General features: G+C 46.4%; 3 long non-coding RNA genes across 3 annotated transcripts; all 3 read left to right on the forward strand.

Moving 5' to 3' along the window:
• The first annotated feature begins 4,060 nt into the window (after positions 1-4,060).
• Positions 4,061-7,078, forward strand: LOC127301558 (uncharacterized). Its single transcript, XR_007852199.2, has 4 exons — positions 4,061-4,403; positions 4,486-4,648; positions 4,833-4,942; positions 5,432-7,078. It is a non-coding gene; the product is annotated as an uncharacterized lncRNA (long non-coding RNA).
• Positions 7,079-8,682: 1,604 nt separating this feature from the next.
• Positions 8,683-10,187, forward strand: LOC139831349 (uncharacterized). The gene is made up of 3 exons (XR_011746050.1): positions 8,683-9,059; positions 9,245-9,354; positions 9,846-10,187. It is a non-coding gene; the product is annotated as an uncharacterized lncRNA (long non-coding RNA).
• Positions 10,188-12,986: 2,799 nt separating this feature from the next.
• LOC139829959 (uncharacterized) lies at positions 12,987-14,778 on the forward strand. The gene is made up of 4 exons (XR_007852196.2): positions 12,987-13,228; positions 13,311-13,473; positions 13,659-13,768; positions 14,258-14,778. It is a non-coding gene; the product is annotated as an uncharacterized lncRNA (long non-coding RNA).
• The last annotated feature ends 13,043 nt before the right edge of the window (positions 14,779-27,821 follow it).

The raw sequence follows: 27,821 nt of genomic DNA on the forward strand, positions 1-27,821 counted from the left end.
GAGAATACAAAGAGAGAAGGGGTATAGCTCACAGTGAGTTCAATCGAGAGTTGCAGCAGTAGAAGAAGTTGACGCCGGGGTTGCGTCGCGGCACCGTCCCGCCGGCGTAAAGGCCGAGGGTGTAGTAGTAGCAGTAGGGCACCCTCACATCATCACCACACCCACACCATCACCAACATCTGGAGCAAGCCGAGAGCGAAAACACATGTGGGCGCAGGAGGCGTCGAGGCGGTGGGGTAGCAGCAGCAACGTCTATGGCGGAGCCACGCGCAGGAGCAGAGAGCGTCCAAGCGGTGCGGGCCGACGGCGAATATCCAGTCGGGGTGGCGCCGGCAGACGGCAACGCCAGGAGCGGCCGGCTATGACTAGATAGGCATGAGGCGGAGCTAGGGTTTCGGAATCGGGCTGACCGCTAGAAACCACAGCGACCAAATCAACCAAGGGGAGGTGGTAGATCTCGTCGAGGAGAGCAAAAGCCCCATCACTATGGTGCCGGGGTTGGTCAGGAGCGGCCGGGGGCGAGCGGCGCCGCCGCAGGGGCATGGTGGTCGCGAGAGAGAAGAAAGGGAGGGCGGTGACCGTGTTCGTGTGTGTGAGGAGGGTGATCATGAGAGTGGGGGTCGGGTTGGGTTAGACCCAACCGACTTGGGCCTTTGGGCCAGGCCTGGTTGGCCAGGCTTTTGGGCCAACCCAATAGATCATTTGGTCTATTTTATTTTTTAAACCTTTTTAAAACATTTAAGAAAAAAAGAAATCAATAAAGAAAATGACATCTATAGCTAAAAATTAAAGAAAGACAAATATTTTCAAATTAAAAGAACAATAATATAAACTTTCCTCTAAATTTTTAGAAGACCAATTTTAAATCTTAAACTATGAATACCTAAATACTAAACATATAATTTTCTTCTTTAAGTTTTTCACATCAAGAAAATAGTAAATATTATTTTGTATTCAAATTCCATGTAACACAAAGTTGTTTCTTTATGGTTATGTTTAATCACATGAAAATCATAATTGAGCATAACTTCAACTATTAATTAAAAATCCTAAAACCCTAATAATATTCTTTAAGTCTTATTTAAAAAATAGTAGTAAATCCATTATTACTTCTATCTCCAAATTAGTAATAATTTCAACTCTACTCCCAATTATCATTTTAATAATGAAATCACAATTTAGAAACCCTAATTTTAATATAAACAAGAATCTTGGTCTCTTCATTTTATGTGATCACCCTAAAATAGTTTCAATCCTAAAACCCTAGGGGTTTATCCCATGTGATCATATAAACTTCACCTCTACCTATAGATCCTTATTATGCAACCAATTAATACAAGACATGATCTACTAAAATAAATCTAGGCCTAATCACACAAAGGCATCATTTCATGTCTTCATTTTTTATTAAACCTTATTTAACCAACTAATATCACCTCGTGGTGCTAATGTTTAACCAAATCCTACAAACCCTAGATGTATATGAACTCCACTATGTAATCTCTCTCTAATCCTTATTTAAAAGACCTAATTGAACTTAATGATGAATCTTAATCCACTTGTTATTTACATATCCTCAACCTTAAACCACAACCTAGTAGAACCTTAGTAATCAAACCTAATACCAATCTTGAGTAGCAAATTCACATCACATGGTCCTATCCCACTAAACCCTATTTAGGAAATAATAAACCACCTAGCTTAGAAACCATGATCGAGTACTTAGTGAAACAAATGAGAAGTTATAATAAACCTTAACTCATAGCATCACCTTGAACCATCCTTTGATATGATGTCTAGAAGAAACCATAGTAATAAACCTACTAGTACATGCTACATATGGATCAATTTTACTTAAGAACCAACTAGTCCCTATTAGAAAACCCTAATAGCACTTAGCTCCTATTTGTAGTAATTCTTGTTCTTTATGTAACATGTTCTTCAAAAGTTATTCTTTTGAAGTGATTACACAAGTAAACCATGTAAGTAATAGTTTTTATTGAAACTACTTATTTCCTAATTAACCTGTTCTTCAAAAGTTATTCTTTTGAAGTACAAATGCTAATTGAACCCTAGAAGCCATAGCTCCTATTTATAGTAGCTCTTATTCTCAATTAAACATGTTCTTCAAAATTTACTCTTTTGAAGTAGGTATCAAGCAACCTATTGAATCCATAGTTTCATTTGAAATACTTACTATCTATTAAGCAATATGTTCTTCAAAAGTTATTCTTTTGAAGTATCATCTAAGTAATCATCATCCATGTCCTGTTAAACTTAAAACTGACAGCTACTCTTAAATTATTATACAACCACCATTCCTTTGTGTGTATGATTGTTATGATGCATTATATCACTTGATTATGCTATTCATATCACTCAACCCTAATAGGAACCTTGTTTGAGAATCATTCTAAAAGTGCAACATACCCTACAGAAATCTTTACAACTCACCAATCATAAATCATCGGGGTTAACTTACATTCGGGACGATTGCATCTCATACTATGCATTATAGCATTTTTGCCAGTTCTTTAAACATTGTCCTTACCGGACGATGATGATATTTCAGAATTTGGAGTTATTGCATATCGAAGACCTTGCCTGCATAATCTTGCACTCAAGAAAGGCAAGTTCATCGCTTGCTTATGTCATTTGAGTATTTTTGCCAAATTACTTGCAAAGTACTATACTTATCACTCTTGCATAAAAAGCAAAAGTACTATTTTCGTAACTATGAATATGACTATGTGGTTGGCAATGGAACCATGGTATGTGTTGATATGGTGGAGGTTCCATTGCAAGGGCTTATATCCATCTAGGATTAAACAACAAATGTCGTCCAGTGATTCTTGTGTCGTAATACCCGTGTTAACCATAAGATCTGGAGTGGGACGGAATAGTCAATTGTATTTCCACCTCTCGTACATCAACGGATGCGCTTACCGTAGACACTTGATCTCGAGGGACAAGAGGTGGGGTGGGGATCCCATTCTAATTCCCCACGGTAATGCGGTCTATGATGGGTGCGCAGATAGCGAGTCTTCTTCGTGAGGCGTTCTAAGACCCAATTCATATTGGAAGGATATTCAAATACGTGATATTTCCATGGCTTGGCCAATGGGAGACATCGGAAAAAACATATTCATTTTCTGATACAAGATGAAGGGTTGATTGAAGGCCATGAGCAACTCAAATCCTACGAATTATTATAGGGATTTCTATTTTCGTGCCCTCGGGTCCTTAGTTGTGCTCAGTGTAGCGGCCCAGAAAAATACCCCTATTAGATTTTGCTTGTTCTTTTTCTTTTGTGCATCATCATGGCATCATGCATCATATCATCCACAAGATTTTTATCAAAATAAAAATTATTTTCAATAAAACTATTTGGTGTTTTCCTCTCATATGGTTATGTATATAAACCCCTCTCCGTCTACCTTATTTTCAATAATAATAAAACCAAAATATTATTATTTTGGATATCTTGAAAATCTAATTTTAAATCTTGTTTGGATATTTCAACGTTTCAGAGTTCCTTCTTTAAATCATGTTTAAAATAGCTTCCAAAACCACTTTCTCTATTCCTCTCCTTAATTCAAAATGTTTAGATAGTCTGGAAAGAAGCCCCGCAGCCCAATCTCTCTTCTTGGCCCATGACCGGCGCAGCAGCCCATCTGTTTCTCCAGCCCAACTCTCCTGGTAATATCGCTGCACCGAGGCTCGTCTTCAACCTGTACGGCAGTACATCGGCAGCAGCCACGTCGCCCTGCAGTGTGATGGGACGGCCACCATGCATCGCACCTCCTCCATATAAATCCTCCCACGTCCTACCCCTGCAACCCTAGACCCCGCTGTTTTCCTTCCCCGCCGCCACTCTCGTCCCTGCCTCCTTCTAGCTCGCATGCACGCCCTGCTCGTGAGCAAGCACACGCCAATCCCCAGATGCAGCCGCTCTTCCTCACCGCCGGTGGTTTCCCTCCGCGAACTCGGGCGTTGCGCCGCCACCAAGTCCGGCGCCATGCTCTGCACAACATTGTACCTCCGTCCTGGCGCCGTTCGTCTTCGACCGCCGCCGAGCACGCCTCCGTCTCTGTCCGCCTCGCGCAGGTGTTCTGCGAGGTCGACGCTGCCTAGTTCTGCTTCGCGCGTCTCCGCCTCCGGTCGCCTCATCCCGCCTGCTTCCTCGTCCTCCAAGGTTGTTCGTCGTCCTCGTCGGCTCGTCCTCCAAGACACCGGCCGCCTCTTCTGTTCGTTTCCGTCGCTGCACGCGGCCGCGCGCCGTCAAGTTCGTCTCCGACATCCGCGACCCCGTCGCCAAGATCTCCGTCTCTGGCCGCCGCCCTTGCCATGTTCTGCAAGCTGTCCCGGCGCCTCTTCGACCTGCGCTGCTGGTCGCGTGCTCCGTGAGTTCTCTGCCCTCATCTCGTCTTCGTGGTCGTTCCTAGCCTGACGCCGTCGCTGCGTTTTTCCTCCCCGTGTGTGCAGCATGAACGCCACGGCAGCGAACTTGAGCCCGTGCGCTGCTCGTTTTCCTGGACGTCTGCGCTCCTCGCTGACAGGAAACCGGCGCTGCCTTCCTCGACCGCCAAGAGTTTCTCTGCAGCAGCCTCACCCCGCGAGCACAGTCCTCCAAAGCTCCAAGCTTTAGGTGCGGGTCAAATTCTTTTGCGCCTTAATCTCTTCGTCATCAGCGAAGTAGCCCATGTGGGTTGATCCTTGTGCTTCGAGTCGGGAGATCCCAAGTTCTATTCCCTGGACATGCAAAGCCACTTCTTTTTAATCATTGATTCTTTGTTCGCTGACAGCTGGGGCCTTTTTCGTTTTTGGCTCAGGCTAGCCCTTCCTCTGGTGCAAAACGTCCTAGGAGCCGCAGTCCAGTCAGCCGCCCCATCAGCACTTCCTGGGTTCCGACTGTCTTTCTCTGCGGCTTGTTTTCCTCTCGGTGAGAAACGTCGAGCTGCTTTCTCTGATTCCTGAAAATTGCTGTAAATAATACAATCTTGCAAAAATCACATCTCACAATCCGTAACTCGGAATAAAACGTATTTTATATGAATTTTGATCAGAAAAATGCAAGGAACATTAATATGCCATCCATATGCCTGTTTGCATCTTGCATCATGTCCAGCCGTGATAGTTTGTGCATTCACCTAATATGGAACTACGGAGTATTTCGGATATCCAACAAGGATTTCCCCGCTCCGTTTAATAATGAAGTAGCGCACCCCTGCCATGTTTTGCCATGCTAAACAACCCTTAAATTTGCCGGTAGAAATGCAACTCCAACCTAATTGTTTGTCCGGGACTCCGGTTCCGATTAAATTGGATAAGTGCATCACATCATCCTTGCCATGTCATGCATGCATATCATATCATGAGCATGCCGATTCTTCTTCTGTAGTTGTAAGCTTGCATACGTTGTGTGTTCCAGCATTTGCTTCTTCCCGGATAGGATCACGAAGAGGTGCGGTGAGATACGACAAGTTCTCCGGATGTTCCTCGGCAAGTTTTAACAGGCAAGCATTTCCCTTATATTCCTGCCCCTGCAGAAGTCGCTCACCTATTTTATTTTGCCTTCTCCCTCATGCTATCCTTGAGTTGCATTCTTGTCACGTGTCCCTTCCACTTGTTACCTCAAGCAGCCCATATTGCCACCACCAACCACCAACCTCCTACAGCTGTTGTTTGGTTATCGGGTCTGCCTTGCGAGTCATAGTGCATGCTAGTGCTGTTTATATCGTGTTACCGTTATCGCTATCTTATCGGGTTATCTGTTGGGGATCATGACACATGGTTATATCTGTTGAGGGAATCATGGTTACTTGTTAATAGTTGTTAGCGGAGGCATCGGTGGGTCAGCTGATCGTTTTGTGACGGCTCACTTGTGTTTCCTAAATATCTTAGGACCCCGAGTTCTTGTTATCTGTTCCGAGACTGAGCGCTCTAACCACACGTGGGTATGTTTCTGGGTCTCCCCTCGACCACTGCCGGAATCTACAGCTTTGTCCAGTGGCCACAACTAGTTTATATGTTTTACCATTTGTTGTTGCGTGCATGCCAGCTTGTTACTTATTTACTTTGGGAAGCCCTGGGTGCCTTGTATCCCTTGTTTCTGGTATGCACGTATAGGTTTGCGGCCTGAGCGTTTATCGCATGCTGAAGCGGGTCATTCGCCCCTGTGTGTGTTTTGACCCTCGGAAGCCGTGCACGCAATAGCTAGGTCCGCTTCGGAGATTCGGCCGGACTTCGATACGGGTTCAACTTAGTTAGGTGGCTTCCTAGACATTGTTGTCGTGAAGGAGAGTGCGAGCTGTGATATCCACCTGTCGTAAGTGGATCGAGCGGTGCGTGTGGGTACATTTGGGCAACCCCTGCAGGGTGTACATCTTATCGATAAGCCGTGTCCGCGGTTATGGACGACTTGGAGCTGTATGACTCGACCATAGAAAACTTGCACCTGTTGTTTCATTACTAATAACTTGTGTAGTAAGATAGAACAACTTAAATAATAAATGGTTAAAACTTGTCAACAGTGTGAGTGCCCTTGTAAGTACTTCCTTGCGAGGGGGGAACGCATCGGCTGTGTTATGTTTGCAGAGTATAGAACTGTTAGTTTATGCGCTCTCTCACCCTCTCTGATAGACGAATGTTGTAGAGTGTCTCTATAGGTTTTAGTGCTTGCGCGCTGCCGCTTAACCCCACCATATTGCCTATGACGTTCCTCTTGCGTCCTCTAAGTCCCCTGCGTGCCTCAAGTACAAAGGACGACTGGTTGACGAATGCTTATACGTCTTGAAGTCTTGTTAAGTACGAACCCGTACTTATTGCTGCTTCTACGGGACATAACCGGGCAGGTATGAAGATATGTTCGATGAAGACGACGTTAGCAAGGTTACCTTCCGGCTTGGCCTGGGCAGGGTTATGGACGCCATCGTTTATCTTCAGGACTCTTAGTCCAATTTGTATCTTGTCCGTACTCGGATGTATTTGATCTTCTGTATGATTTGGATCTTTGTATTGTATATTTGTATCTTGACTCGTTGGAGTCGTTGTTGTAATATATGTTTCTTGTGGGCTCTATTGTAATCCTGTTGTAATGTTACCTCTCGTGATTGATTCCACCTGCATCGCGTGCATGCTCCGGCGTGTACGAGGCGCTTGGTGGTGCGTCTCCTAAAATCGATATCGTGCGGATTTCGGCGGATTCGCTGGGATCCTCATGGTACCGGTTTCGGGGCGTCACAAGTTGGTATCAGAGCCTCAGGTTGACGATACCCCACTAGTACAGCCTGTAGGATAACCTTGCCAACGGTCGTTGAGTTTAGAGTGTCAAAACCTATTTTCTAAAATTCGTTGGATAGTTCTGACTAGCTCTGATTTTCTCCTTACCTCTGTTCTTTCTCTTTTCACCTTTGCGAGTTTTGAATCTTCTCTTATCTGCTTTTCTAAGTATTATGTTCCAACGTGGGTTGGACGATCTATACCTTTCACCTAGTAGGTTCGATCTTCGAAGCATCCCGACGAAAGTGCATCATCAACAGCGGAACAATAAATCTTGTTAGTGGTGTCGCGACAATCTACACGATGCACGAAGACTCGATAGTTTAACCAACTCCCCCTTAGGTTGACGTGGAATCTCGGGGCGAGATTCCTTGTTAGTGGTGTCGATTGTAGCGGCCCAGAAAAATACCCCTATTAGATTTTGCTTGTTCTTTTTCTTTTGTGCATCATCATGGCATCATGCATCATATCATCCACAAGATTTTTATCAAAATAAAAATTATTTTAAATAAAACTATTTGGTGTTTTCCTCTCATATGGTTATGTATATAAACCCCTCTCCGTCTACCTTATTTTCAATAATAATAAAACCAAAATATTATTATTTTGGATATCTTGAAAATCTAATTTTAAATCTTGTTTGGATATTTCAACGTTTCAGAGTTCCTTCTTTAAATCATGTTTAAAATAGCTTCCAAAACCACTTTCTCTATTCCTCTCCTTAATTCAAAATGTTTAGATAGTCTGGAAAGAAGCCCCGCAGCCCAATCTCTCTTCTTGGCCCATGACCGGCGCAGCAGCCCATCTGTTTCTCCAGCCCAACTCTCCTGGTAATATCGCTGCACCGAGGCTCGTCTTCAACCTGTACGGCAGTACATCGGCAGCAGCCACGTCGCCCTGCAGTGTGATGGGACGGCCACCATGCATCGCACCTCCTCCATATAAATCCTCCCACGTCCTACCCCTGCAACCCTAGACCCCGCTGTTTTCCTTCCCCGCCGCCACTCTCGTCCCTGCCTCCTTCTAGCTCGCATGCGCGCCCTGCTCGTGAGCAAGCACACGCCAATCCCCAGATGCAGCCGCTCTTCCTCACCGCCGGTGGTTTCCCTCCGCGAACTCGGGCGTTGCGCCGCCACCAAGTCCGGCGCCATGCTCTGCACAACGTTGTACCTCCGTCCTGGCGCCGTTCGTCTTCGACCGCCGCCGAGCACGCCTCCGTCTCTGTCCGCCTCGCGCAGGTGTTCTGCGAGGTCGACGCTGCCTAGTTCTGCTTCGCGCGTCTCCGCCTCCGGTCGCCTCATCCCGCCTGCTTCCTCGTCCTCCAAGGTTGTTCGTCGTCCTCGTCGGCTCGTCCTCCAAGACACCGGCCGCCTCTTCTGTTCGTTTTCGTCGCTGCACGCGGCCGCGCGCCGTCAAGTTCGTCTCCGACATCCGCGACCCCGTCGCCAAGATCTCCGTCTCTGGCCGCCGCCCTTGCCATGTTCTGCAAGCTGTCCCGGCGCCTCTTCGACCTGCGCTGCTGGTCGCGTGCTCCGTGAGTTCTCTGCCCTCATCTCGTCTTCGTGGTCGTTCCTAGCCTGACGCCGTCGCTGCGTTTTCCTCCCCGTGTGTGCAGCATGAACGCCACGGCAGCGAACTTGAGCCCGTGCGCTGCTCGTTTTCCTGGACGTCTGCGCTCCTCGCTGACAGGAAACCGGCGCTGCCTTCCTCGACCGCCAAGAGTTTCTCTGCAGCAGCCTCACCCCGCGAGCACAGTCCTCCAAAGCTCCAAGCTTTAGGTGCGGGTCAAATTCTTTTGCGCCTTAATCTCTTCGTCATCAGCGAAGTAGCCCATGTGGGTTGATCCTTGTGCTTCGAGTCGGGAGATCCCAAGTTCTATTCCCTGGACATGCAAAGCCACTTCTTTTTAATCATTGATTCTTTGTTCGCTGACAGCTGGGGGCCTTTTTCGTTTTTGGCTCAGGCTAGCCCTTCCTCTGGTGCAAAACGTCCTAGGAGCCGCAGTCCAGTCAGCCGCCCCATCAGCACTTCCTGGGTTCCGACTGTCTTTCTCTGCGGCTTGTTTTCCTCTCGGTGAGAAACGTCGAGCTGCTTTCTCTGATTCCTGAAAATTGCTGTAAATAATACAATCTTGCAAAAATCACATCTCACAATCCTCAGAATTCGGAATAAAACGTATTTTATATGAATTTTGATCAGAAAAATGCAAGGAACATTAATATGCCATCCATATGCCTGTTTGCATCTTGCATCATGTCCAGCCGTGATAGTTTGTGCATTCACCTAATATGGAACTACGGAGTATTTCGGATATCCAACAAGGATTTCCCCGCTGCGTTTAATAATGAAGTAGCGCACCCCTGCCATGTTTTGCCATGCTAAACAACCCTTAAATTTGCCGGTAGAAATGCAACTCCAACCTAATTGTTTGTCCGGGACTCCGGTTCCGATTAAATTGGATAAGTGCATCACATCATCCTTGCCATGTCATGCATGCATATCATATCATGAGCATGCCGATTCTTCTTCTGTAGTTGTAAGCTTGCATACGTTGTGTGTTCCAGCATTTGCTTCTTCCCGGATAGGATCACGAAGAGGTGCGGTGAGATACGACAAGTTCTCCGGATGTTCCTCGGCAAGTTTTAACAGGCAAGCATTTCCCTTATATTCCTGCCCCTGCAGAAGTCGCTCACCTATTTTATTTTGCCTTCTCCCTCATGCTATCCTTGAGTTGCATTCTTGTCACGTGTCCCTTCCACTTGTTACCTCAAGCAGCCCATATTGCCACCACCAACCACCAACCTCCTACAGCTGTTGTTTGGTTATCGGGTCTGCCTTGCGAGTCATAGTGCATGCTAGTGCTGTTTATATCGTGTTACCGTTATCGCTATCTTATCGGGTTATCTGTTGGGGATCATGACACATGGTTATATCTATTGAGGGAATCATGGTTACTTGTTAATAGTTGTTAGCGGAGGCATCGGTGGGTCAGCTGATCGTTTTGTGACGGCTCACTTGTGTTTCCTAAATATCTTAGGACCCCGAGTTCTTGTTATCTCTGCTCCGAGACTGAGCGCTCTAACCACACGTGGGTATGTTTGGGTCTCCCCTCGACCACTCCGGAATCTACAGCTTTGTCCAAAGGGCCACAACTAGTTTATATGTTTTACCATTTGTTGTTGCGTGCATGCCAGCTTGTTACTTATTTACTTTGGGAAGCCCTGGGTGCCTTGTATCCCTTGTTTCTGGTATGCACGTATAGGTTTGCGGCCTGAGCGTTTATTGCATGCTGAAGCGGGTCATTCGCCCCTGTGTGTGTTTTGACCCTCGGAAGCCGTGCACGCAATAGCTAGGTCCGCTTCGGAGATTCGGCCGGACTTCGATACGGGTTCAACTTAGTTAGGTGGCTTCCTAGACATTGTTGTCGTGAAGGAGAGTGCGAGCCGTGATATCCACCTGTCGTAAGTGGATCGAGCGGTGCGTGTGGGTACATTTGGGCAACCCCTGCAGGGTGTACATCTTATCGATAAGCCGTGTCCGCGGTTATGGACGACTTGGAGCTGTATGACTCGACCATAGAAAACTTGCACCTGTTGTTTCATTACTAATAACTTGTGTAGTAAGATAGAACAACTTAAATAATAAATGGTTAAAACTTGTCAACAGTGTGAGTGCCCTTGTAAGTACTTCCTTGCGAGGGGGGAACGCATCGGCTGTGTTATGTTTGCAGAGTATAGAACTGTTAGTTTATGCGCTCTCTCACCCTCTCTGATAGACGAATGTTGTAGAGTGTCTCTATAGGTTTTAGTGCTTGCGCGCTGCCGCTTAACCCTACCATATTGCCTATGACGTTCCTCTTGCGTCCTCTAAGTCCCCTAACGTGCCTCAAGTACAAAGGACGACTGGTTGACGAATGCTTATACGTCTTGAAGTCTTGTTAAGTACGAACCCGTACTTATTGCTGCTTCTACGGGACATAACCGGGCAGGTATGAAGATATGTTCGATGAAGACGACGTTAGCAAGGTTACCTTCCGGCTTGGCCTGGGCAGGGTTATGGACGCCATCGTTTATCTTCAGGACTCTTAGTCCAATTTGTATCTTGTCCGTACTCGGATGTATTTGATCTTCTGTATGATTTGGATCTTTGTATTGTATATTTGTATCTTGACTCGTTGGAGTCGTTGTTGTAATATATGTTTCTTGTGGGCTCTATTGTAATCCTGTTGTAATGTTACCTCTCGTGATTGATTCCACCCGCATCGCGTGCATGCTCCGGCGTGTACGAGGCGCTTGGTGGTGCGTCTCCTAAAATCGATATCGTGCGGATTTCGGCGGATTCGCTGGGATCCTCATGGTACCGGTTTCGGGGCGTCACAAGTTGGTATCAGAGCCTCAGGTTGACGATACCCCACTAGTCCAGCCTGTAGGATAACCTTGCCAACGGTCGTTGAGTTTAGAGTGTCAAAACCTATTTTCTAAAATTCGTTGGATAGTTCTGACTAGCTCTGATTTTCTCCTTACCTCTGTTCTTTCTCTTTTCACCTTTGCGAGTTTTGAATCTTCTCTTATCTGCTTTTCTAAGTATTATGTTCCAACGTGGGTTGGACGATCTATACCTTTCACCTAGTAGGTTCGATCTTCGAAGCATCCCGACGAAAGTGCATCATCAACAGCGGAACAATAAATCTTGTTAGTGGTGTCGCGACAATCTACACGATGCACGAAGACTCGATAGTTTAACCAACTCCCCCTTAGGTTGACGTGGAATCTCGGGGCGAGATTCCTTGTTAGTGGTGTCGATTGTAGCGGCCCAGAAAAATACCCCTATTAGATTTTGCTTGTTCTTTTTCTTTTGTGCATCATCATGGCATCATGCATCATATCATCCACAAGATTTTTATCAAAATAAAAATTATTTTAAATAAAACTATTTGGTGTTTTCCTCTCATATGGTTATGTATATAAACCCCTCTCCGTCTACCTTATTTTCAATAATAATAAAACCAAAATATTATTATTTTGGATATCTTGAAAATCTAATTTTAAATCTTGTTTGGATATTTCAACGTTTCAGAGTTCCTTCTTTAAATCATGTTTAAAATAGCTTCCAAAACCACTTTCTCTATTCCTCTCCTTAATTCAAAATGTTTAGATAGTCTGGAAAGAAGCCCCGCAGCCCAATCTCTCTTCTTGGCCCATGACCGGCGCAGCAGCCCATCTGTTTCTCCAGCCCAACTCTCCTGGTAATATCGCTGCACCGAGGCTCGTCTTCAACCTGTACGGCAGTACATCGGCAGCAGCCACGTCGCCCTGCAGTGTGATGGGACGGCCACCATGCATCGCACCTCCTCCATATAAATCCTCCCACGTCCTACCCCTGCAACCCTAGACCCCGCTGTTTTCCTTCCCCGCCGCCACTCTCGTCCCTGCCTCCTTCTAGCTCGCATGCGCGCCCTGCTCGTGAGCAAGCACACGCCAATCCCCAGATGCAGCCGCTCTTCCTCACCGCCGGTGGTTTCCCTCCGCGAACTCGGGCGTTGCGCCGCCACCAAGTCCGGCGCCATGCTCTGCACAACATTGTACCTCCGTCCTGGCGCCGTTCGTCTTCGACCGCCGCCGAGCACGCCTCCGTCTCTGTCCGCCTCGCGCAGGTGTTCTGCGAGGTCGACGCTGCCTAGTTCTGCTTCGCGTCTCCGCCTCCGGTCGCCTCATCCCGCCTGCTTCCTCGTCCTCCAAGGTTGTTCGTCGTCCTCGTCGGCTCGTCCTCCAAGACACCGGCCGCCTCTTCTGTTCGTTTCCGTCGCTGCACGCGGCCGCGCGCCGTCAAGTTCGTCTCCGACATCCGCGACCCCGTCGCCAAGATCTCCGTCTCTGGCCGCCGCCCTTGCCATGTTCTGCAAGCTGTCCCGGCGCCTCTTCGACCTGCGCTGCTGGTCGCGTGCTCCGTGAGTTCTCTGCCCTCATCTCGTCTTCGTGGTCGTTCCTAGCCTGACGCCGTCGCTGCGTTTTTCCTCCCCGTGTGTGCAGCATGAACGCCACGGCAGCGAACTTGAGCCCGTGCGCTGCTCGTTTTCCTGGACGTCTGCGCTCCTCGCTGACAGGAAACCGGCGCTGCCTTCCTCGACCGCCAAGAGTTTCTCTGCAGCAGCCTCACCCCGCGAGCACAGTCCTCCAAAGCTCCAAGCTTTAGGTGCGGGTCAAATTCTTTTGCGCCTTAATCTCTTCGTCATCAGCGAAGTAGCCCATGTGGGTTGATCCTTGTGCTTCGAGTCGGGAGATCCCAAGTTCTATTCCCTGGACATGCAAAGCCACTTCTTTTTAATCATTGATTCTTTGTTCGCTGACAGCTGGGGGCCTTTTTCGTTTTTGGCTCAGGCTAGCCCTTCCTCTGGTGCAAAACGTCCTAGGAGCCGCAGTCCAGTCAGCCGCCCCATCAGCACTTCCTGGGTTCCGACTGTCTTTCTCTGCGGCTTGTTTTCCTCTCGGTGAGAAACGTCGAGCTGCTTTCTCTGATTCCTGAAAATTGCTGTAAATAATACAATCTTGCAAAAATCACATCTCACAATCCGTAACTCGGAATAAAACGTATTTTATATGAATTTTGATCAGAAAAATGCAAGGAACATTAATATGCCATCCATATGCCTGTTTGCATCTTGCATCATGTCCAGCCGTGATAGTTTGTGCATTCACCTAATATGGAACTACGGAGTATTTCGGATATCCAACAAGGATTTCCCCGCTGCGTTTAATAATGAAGTAGCGCACCCCTGCCATGTTTTGCCATGCTAAACAACCCTTAAATTTGCCGGTAGAAATGCAACTCCAACCTAATTGTTTGTCCGGGACTCCGGTTCCGATTAAATTGGATAAGTGCATCACATCATCCTTGCCATGTCATGCATGCATATCATATCATGAGCATGCCGATTCTTCTTCTGTAGTTGTAAGCTTGCATACGTTGTGTGTTCCAGCATTTGCTTCTTCCCGGATAGGATCACGAAGAGGTGCGGTGAGATACGACAAGTTCTCCGGATGTTCCTCGGCAAGTTTTAACAGGCAAGCATTTCCCTTATATTCCTGCCCCTGCAGAAGTCGCTCACCTATTTTATTTTGCCTTCTCCCTCATGCTATCCTTGAGTTGCATTCTTGTCACGTGTCCCTTCCACTTGTTACCTCAAGCAGCCCATATTGCCACCACCAACCACCAACCTCCTACAGCTGTTGTTTGGTTATCGGGTCTGCCTTGCGAGTCATAGTGCATGCTAGTGCTGTTTATATCGTGTTACCGTTATCGCTATCTTATCGGGTTATCTGTTGGGGATCATGACACATGGTTATATCTGTTGAGGGAATCATGGTTACTTGTTAATAGTTGTTAGCGGAGGCATCGGTGGGTCAGCTGATCGTTTTGTGACGGCTCACTTGTGTTTCCTAAATATCTTAGGACCCCGAGTTCTTGTTATCTGTTCCGAGACTGAGCGCTCTAACCACACGTGGGTATGTGCCGGGCTCTCCCTTCGACCACTGCCGGAATCTACAGCTTTGACCACTGGCCACAACGAGTTTATATGTATTACCATTTGTTGTTGCGTGCATGCCCGGCTTGTTACTTATTTACTTTGGGAAGCCCTGGGTGCCTTGTATCCCTTGTTTCTGGTATGCACGTATAGGTTTGCGGCCTGAGCGTTTATCGCATGCTGAAGCGGGTCATTCGCCCCTGTGTGTGTTTTGACCCTCGGAAGCCGTGCACGCAATAGCTAGGTCCGCTTCGGAGATTCGGCCGGACTTCGATACGGGTTCAACTTAGTTAGGTGGCTTCCTAGACATTGTTGTCGTGAAGGAGAGTGCGAGCCGTGATATCCACCTGTCGTAAGTGGATCGAGCGGTGCGTGTGGGTACATTTGGGCAACCCCTGCAGGGTGTACATCTTATCGATAAGCCGTGTCCGCGGTTATGGACGACTTGGAGCTGTATGACTCGACCATAGAAAACTTGCACGTGTTGTTTCATTACTAATAACTTGTGTAGTAAGATAGAACAACTTAAATAATAAATGGTTAAAACTTGTCAACAGTGTGAGTGCCCTTGTAAGTACTTCCTTGCGAGGGGGGAACGCATCGGCTGTGTTATGTTTGCAGAGTATAGAACTGTTAGTTTATGCGCTCTCTCACCCTCTCTGATAGACGAATGTTGTAGAGTGTCTCTATAGGTTTTAGTGCTTGCGCGCTGCCGCTTAACCCCACCATATTGCCTATGACGTTCCTCTTGCGTCCTCTAAGTCCCCTGCGTGCCTCAAGTACAAAGGACGACTGGTTGACGAATGCTTATACGTCTTGAAGTCTTGTTAAGTACGAACCCGTACTTATTGTTGCTTCTACGGGACATAACCGGGCAGGTATGAAGATATGTTCGATGAAGACGACGTTAGCAAGGTTACCTTCCGGCTTGGCCTGGGCAGGGTTATGGACGCCATCGTTTATCTTCAGGACTCTTAGTCCAATTTGTATCTTGTCCGTACTCGGATGTATTTGATCTTCTGTATGATTTGGATCTTTGTATTGTATATTTGTATCTTGACTCGTTGGAGTCGTTGTTGTAATATATGTTTCTTGTGGGCTCTATTGTAATCCTGTTGTAATGTTACCTCTCGTGATTGATTCCACCCGCATCGCGTGCATGCTCCGGCGTGTACGAGGCGCTTGGTGGTGCGTCTCCTAAAATCGATATCGTGCGGATTTCGGCGGATTCGCTGGGATCCTCATGGTACCGGTTTCGGGGCGTCACACTCAGTTTTCCCAGTCGCTTAGTTTTTCCTTAGTTTCCCCCAAGCCCTTGTCTGAAACCATCACACGTGCTGTAACGGCCGGTCGCCCAACAGTTGACCATTATCTGTTGATTAGTGGGGCCACGTAGAGCCCGCAAAGCCACGTCAGACCATCCATCTTTGTTTGACCGTGAGCATCGCTGTATCCCTGTCCAAAACGCAAACGAGTGGGGCTTCGGTATATCGAATGACAAGTGGGGCTATGACGCTGATACAAGGGGCAATACACGGGTAGGATTAGATTTTTAAACAGAGCTCTACAGCGATGGCACGGAGGAGGTGGCCTTCGGGGTGCCGAGATGAGATCGACGTCCACAAAGAACCGCATGAGGCGAGACTAGACGCATTAGATAGATATAAACTAGACGCGTTTAACCATGCAAAGAAGAGAAGAAATGGTCGAGAACATCGACGACAACCTCAAACTTTGACCGACCGTGTTGGACACGAATGAGAGCAATGTAGAGAAAACTAGTGTCTCTCCTTTCTAGCGTGTATAGATGGGTGCTACGAGAGTGTGGTGGCGAAGGGAAAGACCTCGCGGTGGTCTGTGGCATCCAGCATAGCGGGGCGGCGTGGTCGTTCCCACAGCGGCGTGCATGCATGTTCGGCATTGGCATCAGCATGTACGTTCGGCATTGTCCTCGGCGGTATCTGTTGTGGATATACTTCATAGGTATACCATCGACATGGTCCAATTCTGGCAAGCCCGGGTGGCCCACAGATGGTGGTGATGGCATATGGCCCACCGAGCGGCCCAGTTGTTGTTGATCAAGATGGAAGATGTCCAACCCAGGAACAAGGAGCGGATCCCAACCGACCTATGAGGTAGCCGGATCCGAACTGCCCTACGAAGGTAGCCGGATCCGAACCGCCCTACGAAGGTAGCCGGATCCGAACCGCCCTACGAAGGTAGCCGGATCCGAACCGCTCTACGAACGTAGCCGGATCCGAACCGCCCTACAGAGGTACCCGAATCCGAACCGACCTGCAGAGGTACCCGGATCCGAACCGACCTACAGAGGTACCCGGATCCGAAGAGGTCTATGTCAGGAGTCAGATCCGTGAAGGCCCATGAAGGAAGCCGGATCCATGAAGACAAGTTAGGAATAGGTGGATTCTTGACGTACACGACAATGTAATATTCCGTAGTTGGGCAACTTGTATTCCGGGTAGGACTCTCCGTAGAAACCCTAGATCCGGGCGCCTATATAAGTCGGATCCCGGGAGCCCTGAGGGGAGATCTCGAGCTAGAAGCGAGACAACCACAACTCATTGTAACAACGCGAAGGCGCCCAGATAATTCCAGACAAGCAGCAGTAGGCCCTATCATCGTGCAGGTGTTCCGAAGCTGGGTAAATCGCGTACCACCGTCCCGTGTGCACTCCGCCCTATGGCCCCTACTTCTTCTCTCCCTCGTGAGGATCCCTCCTCCGAGGCACCGTCGATTAGGCAATGACAGTTGGCGCCCACCGTGGGGCCAGCGGCGTCATGAGGCCGGAACCGGGAGGGTTCCGCCATGGGAAGCTACGACGAATCCATCATTGTGGGGCGTGTCCTTTACGCCGGGAACTTTCCGATCGTCCCCCAGGACGAGTGTTGGATTCCGGCTAGGACCAACCCCATCAAGCTCTCCATCATCCCGATTGGCGGCATACACGTCTTCATCGGCGAAACCGTCGATTTCGACGGAAACGCACTGGTAAGTACTGCAGCTACGACCGCCGTTGCGCTGGACGAAGCTGCAAAGATTCGATCTGAGTTGCTGGACCTTCCTAAGGAAGACTCCACCTTAGATCTGAAAATTTCCAATCCTGGTTTTGGTAGTCGGATCCGCGCCTATATTTTGGTAGCCGGATCCATACCTATTTTTGGTTGCCAGATCCGAGCCTACGTTTTGGTAGTCGGATCCGCACCTATATTGTTGGTTGCCGGATCCGTGCCTACGTTTTTGGTAGTCGGATCCGCACCTAAATTTTTGGTTGCCGGATCCGAGCCTACGTTTTTGGTAATCGGATCCGCACCTATATTTTTGGTAGCCGGATCCATACCTATTTTTGGTAGTCGGATCCACACCTATATTTTTGTACCCGGAACCATATCAAAATTTTGGTAGGTGGATTCGCACCTAAATTTTTGGAAGTCGGATCCGCACCTTGATTTGGGTAGGTGGATCCGCACCTACAGGACCACTGCGACAATCAATCTCGCACCGCCTCGATGGAACGCCGAAGAAAAACCTTCACGACCGACGTTGACTCCGCTCCAAACAGCTAAGTCCCTATTTATATTTAATATTTTATAAGTTTATGATCATGAGATTAAGATTGGTTCACTCATATCCCAAGATTTTACCGCTTTCACTGTTGGTCATATCTTTTCCACGATTTTCCTTGCGCTCGTGAAAAACTTTGTACTGTTTTTGCCGCTTAAGGCTCCAGTACGCTGCAAAAATTCCGCTTTCGGGCGTTAGCTTAAGTTTTCTGGCCTACACGTTTTCTGTTGTTTTATGTGTGGATTCCTTAGTAGTGACATCTGGGTACTTAAAGCCGGCCTCTGTTTCTGAGGTTCTTGATTGTTTCGCTATTAAGCGCTATCGCCTCAGCAGATGTTCTGTGTTTAAAGTTTGCCGTCTCGCGAAAAGTCAAGCATATAAACCAGAAGAACGGATAAACCAACACTTGCTTAAAACATATAAATTACATTAACTGTTCAAGATAGTCGAGTTTTTTCCGCCTTGACAGTTTTATGTTATTCAACTGCTGCATATTTTCAGCTTTAAAACATTTGTTCAAATGCCGTTTTTGTTCCGCCTTACATTTGTTCGTTGAACATGATCAAAGAAACAATTTAATACAAATATGTTTTTACGTTTAGGTATCCGGTACATGACATTTGGACGTACAACAGTCCCCCGAGGTTAGGCGGATCCATGGTGTGCACAGCTGGAAAAGCAACTTGAGTCTTGATTCCGCTATGCTTAGCCGGAACCAACCCTCGGGGGCTGCGGTTTGATCTTAGGTGAAAAGTGTGTTTCCTTTCGGGTATCAGTGCTGGAAATTTCCGCCTAGATGCTTGGGATTTACGCTATTCCTAAGTCACATATAAAGATAAAGCTACTCTAAGAGCACCAAGCCGGATTTTCAAGTAAATTCACCTTGGCGCTCGGGGGCTACATCGATGAAGTTCTCTTTGGAGCAACAAGCCGGAAATTTTCCACCTTGACGCTTGGGGGCTATGTTTCTGAGCATCGAGTCTCCTTTGAGCAAGCCAACTCAACGCTCGGGGGCTACATACATATGGTTATGTCAAGAAAATTTTCAAAGATGGCGAAAATCTGGCTAACTAGTCGGATCCGCACCTAATTTTTTGGTAGCCGGATCCGCACCTAATTTTTGGTAGCCGGATCCACACCTATATATTTGGTAGCCGGATCCGCAACTAATTTTTGGTAGCCGGATCCGCACCTAATTTTTGGTTGTCGGATCCGCACCTCAATTTTTGGTAGCCGGATCAACACCTAATTTTTTGGTTGTCGGATCCGCACCTATATTTTGGGTAGTCGGATCCGAACCTACATTTGGCTAGTCGGATCCATACCGAAGATTATGTTGGATGGTGTCTCCGAAGAATCTGACCATTGGATCATGAAGTTTCCGACCAATACTTGGTTGGAGATATGAAGTTTGGAGTCCTTCAAGATTCTCTATTATTCGTTCCAGTCAATGGATGAAGGTACATGCGCAAGCTGAGCTGGATGGAAGAACGGTGAATCTTGGAGAACTCCGGGGGCTACTGTTGTGGATATACTTCATAGGTATACCATCGACATGGTCCGATTCCGGCAAGCCCGGTTGGCCCACAGATGGTGGTGATGGCATATGGCCCACCGGGCGGCCCAGTTGTTGTTGATCAAGATGGAAGATGTCCAACCCAGGAACAAGGAGCCGGATCCCAACCGACCTATGAGGTAGCCGGATCCGAACTGCCCTACGAAGGTAGCTCGATCCGAACCGCCCTACGAAGGTAGCCGGATCCGAACCGCCCTACGAAGGTAGCCAGATCCGAACTGCCCTACGAACGTAGCCGGATCCGAACCGCCCTACAGAGGTACCCGAATCCGAACCGACCTGCAGAGGTACCCGGATCCAAACCGACCTACAGAGGTACCCGGATCCGTAGAGGTCTATGTCAGGAGTCAGATCCGTGAAGGCCCATGAAGGAAGCCGGATCCATGACGACAAGTTAGGAATAGGTGGGTCCTTGATGTACACGGCAATGTAATATTCCGTAGTTAGGCAACTTGTATTCCGGGTAGGACTCTCCGTAGAAACCCTAGATCCGGGCGCCTATATAAGCCGGATCCCGGGAGCCCTGAGGGGAGATCTCGAGCTAAAAGCGAGACAACCACAACTCATTGTAACAACGCGAAGGCGCCTACATAATTCCAGACAAACAGCAGTAGGCCCTGTCATCGTGCAGGTGTTCCGAAGCTGGTTAAATCGCGTACCACCATCCCGTGTGCACTCCGCCCTATGGCCCCTACTTCTTCTCCCCCTCGTGAGGATCCCTCCTCCGAGGCACCGTCGATTAGGCAACGACAGTATCTCTGGTGTGTCAGTGATCGAATGAGGGGATGGGATTGAGGGTGCATCCCGACGGTGACCTAGCAGTGGCGGAGAGCATAGCCGTTCTGACCATGCCAATATCAGCATCGGCATCGTTTGGAGGCTGTGGTGCCCGAATCAAGGTGGGATTTGTTCTTTGTACGCCAAAATGAATTTGAAACAAGTTTCATGTTGAAGGTTAGGTAACAAAAGTTTGTAACTAAAAATTATACTAGCACCATGGTGAGGTTCTTTTTGATAGAGCTATACGGTTTGGCAAACTTTTTTGACACTTCAGATATTCCTTGTTGTTACACGTATGCCATCATGTATGGCACATTTTGGGTCATTTGGAGATGTTCGAAAAAATCACTTTGCTTAAGCGCGTGCCATTTCGTCTCACTGAAACCAGCTTTTCTAACAAGGTGATTTTTTCTATCTTCTCTAAATGACCTCAAATTTCATACAGATGATCTTCTATACAAAGATAGGTAGATTGTTTCGTTTTTACATTTTTTGAACTTTTGCTTCCCTTTATAATACCCATTTGATTTTCAGGTCAAAACCTCGAAAAACAGCATCATGTATGGCATCATTTTCACCCTAAATTTCAAATTTTGTGAAACTTTCCCTTTTAGATATTCCTTGTTATTATAGGTATGGCAACATGTATGCCAGACTTGGTTAGGTCTCACTGAAACCAGCTTTTGTAACAAGTTAGGTTTTTTCGACCTTCTCTAAAGGGATTTTTTTCTACGTTCTCTAAATGACCTAAAAAATCATACAAACGATCTTCTATACAAAGATAGGTAGATTGTTTCGTTTTTACATTTTTTTTGAACTTCTATTTCCCTTTATAATACCCATTTGATTTTCAGGTCAAAACCTCGAAAGATAACATAAGTAGATGGTGAACCCTCCCAAACTTCAAATACAGAGATAGATAGATTGTTTCGTTTATCATTTTTACCGTGAATAGTAATGGCTACAAGAAATCGGCGATGGTTTATCATTTTTTGCGTGAAAATTAATGGCTACAACAAATCGGTGATGGTTTATCATTTTTTGTGTGAAAAGTAATGCCTAGAAGTGTTTACAATTTTTAGTGCGTGAAAAATAATACAAAAAACCGCCCTTTAGCATACTTAGAGGGTGGAAGCTAACCGTCGATAGAGAGAGAGAGGGTGGTGGCCCCGATCAGAGAGAGAGAGGGGTTATCCTGCCCGTTAGATCTTACGATCAATGGTCGGCGGGCACGATCTGCGTGACATGGGCTAGACAAATCAGGGCAATGTTGCACGTCTGTGATAATTTGTGAAGGGAGAGGGCAAAACTGAGTAGTATCAAGAAACTAAGGGCACCTGAGTAGTAAACAGACTAAGGGATTCAAATATGAGATTTAAAAAATGGAAAATGTGTGTTTTGTACAATGAAGCCCATCTTTGCCTACCTCAAACTATTTGCAATACAAATATACATGAGTGTGAGAATTGTGGCCTCATTTAGACATATGTTTTGCGGAAAGATTTTTTGGGAAGGACTTATTGTGGAAAACCATGCACCTTCATAGCTACTAGGTGATTTGAGAAGTGGTAATTTGTGGTAAAACTTGATTTATCTATGATTGTTATGGTTCCCAACATGGTAGGTCGCGTAAGAAGACTCCATGAGTAAGTGCCACTCTTTTTCGGATTTTTTTGCACATTAAATGACTCATTTAATTAGTTAATACCATTTATTGACTCTCTGTTGACCAGCCACTTAAGGGTAAAACTGAGTATATTGCATTAGCCAATATTAGCACCTAAGGGGAAAACTGAGCACACAAAAAATACTAGTATAAGACTCGAGGGTATACCTGAGTATATCTAAATTTCCAGGGTTAGACTCGAGGACGCGTGTTGCGGTGCAGAAGTGGAAGACGTGCAATCGTTGACGCGTAGACGCGGGTCGCGGTGCAGAAGTCGAAGACTTGCAATCGTGGACGTGTGTCGCGTTGCAAAAGTCCAAGACGTGCAGACGTGCAATGGTGGACGCGTAGGACGCGGGTCGCATTAACCATCCCTCGCATTTATAGACGCCTCCTCGCACTATCTCTGTCACTCTCACTCGCTCACGCAACGCCGCCTCTCACGTCCCATCATCTTCTCAAAAGCAAAAAAACCCTCTCCCTCTCCCTCTCCTATGCCGGTGAGATGGACAAGGAGAATGCGAATCCCATCGTCCACGACGTCGTCGGCTCCAAGCGCGACACCTCCCTCTTCGACGCCGTCCCCTCAACGGTCGTCGCCGCCACCGCCGGCGCATCGGAGGCTACCGCCGGTGGCGGTCAGATCCCGCCGGGATGCGACCCCTATGAGGAGGTGTCGTACAACCCGCCCCCGAACCCCTATGACACATGCATGGACGACCCATGGAACGAGGTAACTACGGTTTGCTCCCTTTTTTGTTCCCCATTCCTTTTTGAACCCTAGTTTTGCTAGCGTAGATGGATCTGTAGATGGATGAGTATTGGGTTAATATTTGCGCCGATTTTATTCCATTTTGTTTTGATCCCTTTTTTGATTTCGTTTAAGATTTGGGGTTCGGTCGTTCGATTAATTTATGCAAGTAATAATGGGATCTCAATCAGTTAATTTATGCAAGTAATCATGGGATCTCAATCAGTTATTTTATGCACGAATCAAAAGATATCAACCGTTTAATTTTGCAAATATTCTGGAATGTGTTCAAGTTCAGATCTGAAATCTATTTCTTTGCCTATCATGAATCGTTGGGCACAAAATTTTATAGGGAGGGTTTCAGCAAACCATTGCTGTGTACAAATCTGTTGTGCATGAGCTTTGGTTCGCTTACACCGTCCATGTAGATATATAATCATTTCCACTCTAACTGAGGCTGCCTCTATTTTTTCTAACTTTGTTATCACTCACGTTAGTCATCGTTGCAACTCATTCACTCATAGTTTCCGTTTGATATGGATCAGGTGTCTGGAAGCGACGTCGGCAGCTACGACGAGGACCAGCACATCAAGACTCGGCAGGTGCTGCGGAGGCTGCAGGTCGGCCAGTACATCTCCTACTTCGCCAAGGGTGTCTACAGGTGCCCCTTCTGCACTAGGAGACTCGGCGGCACCGACTTCAACTGCCTCCTCACGCATGCCGAGGACATCGGCAATACCTTCCCCAAGGTCGGCACGACGGTGAACGTCTACTCCTTTCGCGCCAAGCACAAGGCGCTCAGCATGCACCTCCGCAACTTCCAGCGGGTGGAGATCGCCGCCGGGCGAATGCCTCCACTCAAGCCCAAGGTGCCCAAGGGGAGCAACAAGTGGAGGCAGAGCCAGATGGGGTAGGCAGAGTCCTGGACGTGTGCTGTTGCTGCCTCCTCTGTTTTGTTGTTTGCTAGTGATCCCTTGTTGTTATGTTGTTAGTATGATGGTGATCTGAAGAACCTCGAACCTGTTACTATGTTGGCTGTTGTATGCAGCTTATTATCTAGGGAGGGATCCCTATTATCTATCCCTATTCTACTATATGACTGTGTGAATTTATCATACATTACCCTGGAGATTTCCTTCTAGATTTAACTACATACATATGGACCAGAGGGAGTGCTTGATTTGCTGCCATATTGGGCAAACAACGAGGGCCAAAAGGCACAAATAATTGAAGAAAGGCAGAAATGCAAGCTTATCTAGATTTGATACTAATTAGGTGAAAAAACACAGAGAAAAAGAGGGGGGAAATGTACTCTTAAAAATGCCAATTTGGGCCGAGAGAGACAGAACCCAGCTCCTGCTCATGTGCAACCAAACGCTGTCTCGTCCTGTCCCACGCGGTCCCTTTCTACCAGCCCCACGTGACGCGGCCCCAAACGTCAGCACGGAACGGTCAACTAAACGGGAATCCTGCCGTCTGAGCTCCTTCTGCGGGTTTCAAACAAGGGCTTGGGGAAAACTGAGGAAAAACTAAGGAGCTGGGGAAAACTGAGTACAACTAAGGACCTGAGGGCACGATAATAGACATCCCATTATTATAAAGGTCTGTTCGGTCCTATGGAGGAAAGTTCTTTTTCTCTAAACGAGAACTTAACGGAGGACATACCCCAAGTGTCTAAGGAAGAAAATGTCCTTCTAACTGCACCTTGTTCTGAGGAAGAGGTTCAGAAAGTTATCTTCCGAATGGAATGTAATAAAGCACTGGGTCCAGATAGTTTTTCTGCTGAGGTTTATCAAACTTTTTGGGACACTATTAAATCGGACCTTCTAGATTTGTTCAGTGCTTTGCACATGGAACAACTAGAACTATTTCGTCTAAATTTTGGTGAAGTAATTTTGTTACCAAAAGTTAATGAGGCAGAAAGGATTCAAGAATATAGAACTATTTGCCTATTAAATGTAAGTTTCATGATTTTCATGAAAGTGACCACCATTAGACTTAATACGGCCGCGGATCATGTTGTTCATCCATCGCAGACCGCCTTCATGCAAGGAAGAAATATCCTGGATGGGGTGGCAGTTTTGCATGAGACGGTACATTAGATGCATACCAAGAAATTACATGGGGTTATTTTAAAATTAGAATTTGAAAAGGCGTATGATAAGGTTATGTGGACTTTCCTACAACAGACTCTTAGGATGAAAGTCTTTTCTCCTGAGTGGCGTGCTCTGATCAATGATTTTGTGTATGAAGTAGGTGTGGAAATCCGGGTTAATGATGACACTGGACACTACTTTTAGACATGAAAAGGGTTACGCCAGGGCGATCCATTGTCACCAATGTTGTTCAAAATTGTAGCGGATATGTTGGCTATCCTGATAGAGAGGGCCAAGTATGATGGTCATATTGAAGGTGTGATTCCACATCTGGTTGATAGTGGTTTATCAATCCTTCATTATGCCGATTATACAATTATGTTTATTTATCATGATCTTGAAAAAGCTCGCAACCTAAAATTAATTTTGGCAGCATTTTAGCAGCTTTCGGGATTAAAAATCAATTTCCATAAAAGTGAATTGTTTTGTTTCGGTGATGCCCAAGATGATGCAACTCTATATGCGGAGTTGTTTGGTTGCGGGCAAGACCAATTTCCTATTCGCTATTTGGGTATTCTGATTCATTATCGGAGACTCACAATCGCTGAATGGAAAATAGTGGAAGAAAGACTACAAAAACGCCTTAGTAGTTGGAAAGGAAAATTGTTATCCCTGGGAGGAAGATTGGTACTCATTAATTTAGTACTAACAAATATGGTACTGTATATGTTATCCTTCTTCCTCGTACCAAAAGGAATCTTGCATAAACTCGATTATTATCGATCCAGATTCTTTTGGCAAGGGGACAACGAGAAAAAGAAATCTCGACTGGTTAATTAGAGCATAGTTTGTAGTCCAAAGACCAAGGAGGGCTTGGAGTTCATGACCTGGAGGTCAAGACTTCAGCCCTGCTAGGTAAATGGTTGTTCAAGCTTCTTACCGAGGACATGATTTGGCAAACTATTCTTAGGAGGAAGTATATCGGCTCGAAAGCGTTACCCCAAGTGGTTTGGAAACTAGGGGATTCACACTTCTGGGCAGGTCTCATGGTGGCAAAGAAAGTCTTTTTCCGCCATGGTACTTTGTCAATCAAGAATGGAGCACGAATACGGTTCTGGGAAGACATTTGGTTAGGCAATGCACCCGTATGTGAACAGTATCCTGCTTTGTATAGTATTGTTCATCGCAAAAGTGATACCATTGCTACGATAATGTCTACCTGACCTTCGAATGTATCGGCTGGGAGATATACAACTATCGCCCGAACCTAACGAATTTAGGTGGAATCTTCATGTAGATGGCACCTTCTTGATAAAATCTCTATACAATGTGATCCTTCATTCTGTCATACCAGTTGATAATAATAAGAAAATTTGGAACATGAAAATACCATTAAAAATCGAATATTTGGGTGGTATCTAAGTCGGGGGGGGGGGGGGGGTTATCCTCACCAAAGACAATGTTGTTAAGAGAAACTGGCATGGAAGTACTCGGTGTCTTTTCTGTCAACATGAAGAAACTATTAAACACCTTTTTTCCAGTGCTGGTTTGCCAGATCTATATGGTCAATCATCCAAGTAGCGTCTAGCATGTAGCCATGTATCCTCCGACTAGTGTGACCAATTGTAAGGGTACATTGCCCCTATGTGTGGTTTTGGTAATTAATGACAACCCCTATGGACTAATGTTTTAATTGAGTTTATATGAAGGAATATTCCATAGGTAATAATTGTAGTCCATGTGTTGGATTCAAGTATGGATGCCATGAAGATAAAAGATATACCTTGAATATTGGCATCAAGATCATCAATTTGAAGACATATATGTGATATGATCAAGAAGAAGAAATGAAGATGGAGTTCTTATGTGGAACTCAATATTAGCCATGCTCTAGCTTATGTGTTAAGCAATGAATGATCAAGATCTTGAGTGCTTGATTCCGAGTGAAGAATTCAAGATATAGCTCTAAGTCGGTGTCATGATAGTCTCATAAGTTGAGCTATGGTTGACTAAGATTTAGAGCATGCAAGCAAATGAAGAATTCTTTATACACCTCAAGATAGTATGATAGAGCACGAGAAGATACAAGTTTGACCAATACAAAGAGTGAAGACTAGATTCAAGTTTGGCCAACAGATGAAGCATGAAGAATGTGCCACGTGAATTCATGTGGTATGGTAAGCCTTGTCAATTATGCTTCATGAACTAACCCTTCATATATGTGCTCTTGTGTTGTCTATGTGGGTTAGGTATCTTTCCATAGGCATGCATCAAACGTGAGATCTCATATAGCCCATGAGAGGATGGCATCAAGTGGTGCTCGTCATCAAGGTTGAGTTGCGCAAGTTCAAGTTGAGCATCTCAAGAGGATCTTATGCTTGAAGCTTACCGTCCACTTGGTGATAATGGACATGTGAAGATGTGCATCAATGGAGCTATCCCATCATGGTGTATGGAGGAGCATTTGTGAGTCTTCACGAAGCAACAATGATCAAGTAAGGCATTCCGGCTTGAGTGGAGCTTGAAGAGTTATCATCAAGATCAAGCGGGGTGCGCAAGGCAAAGGT

This window comes from Lolium perenne, chromosome 5 (genome assembly GCF_019359855.2).
Source record: "Lolium perenne isolate Kyuss_39 chromosome 5, Kyuss_2.0, whole genome shotgun sequence".
In the NCBI taxonomy this organism is placed as follows: domain Eukaryota; kingdom Viridiplantae; phylum Streptophyta; class Magnoliopsida; order Poales; family Poaceae; genus Lolium; species Lolium perenne.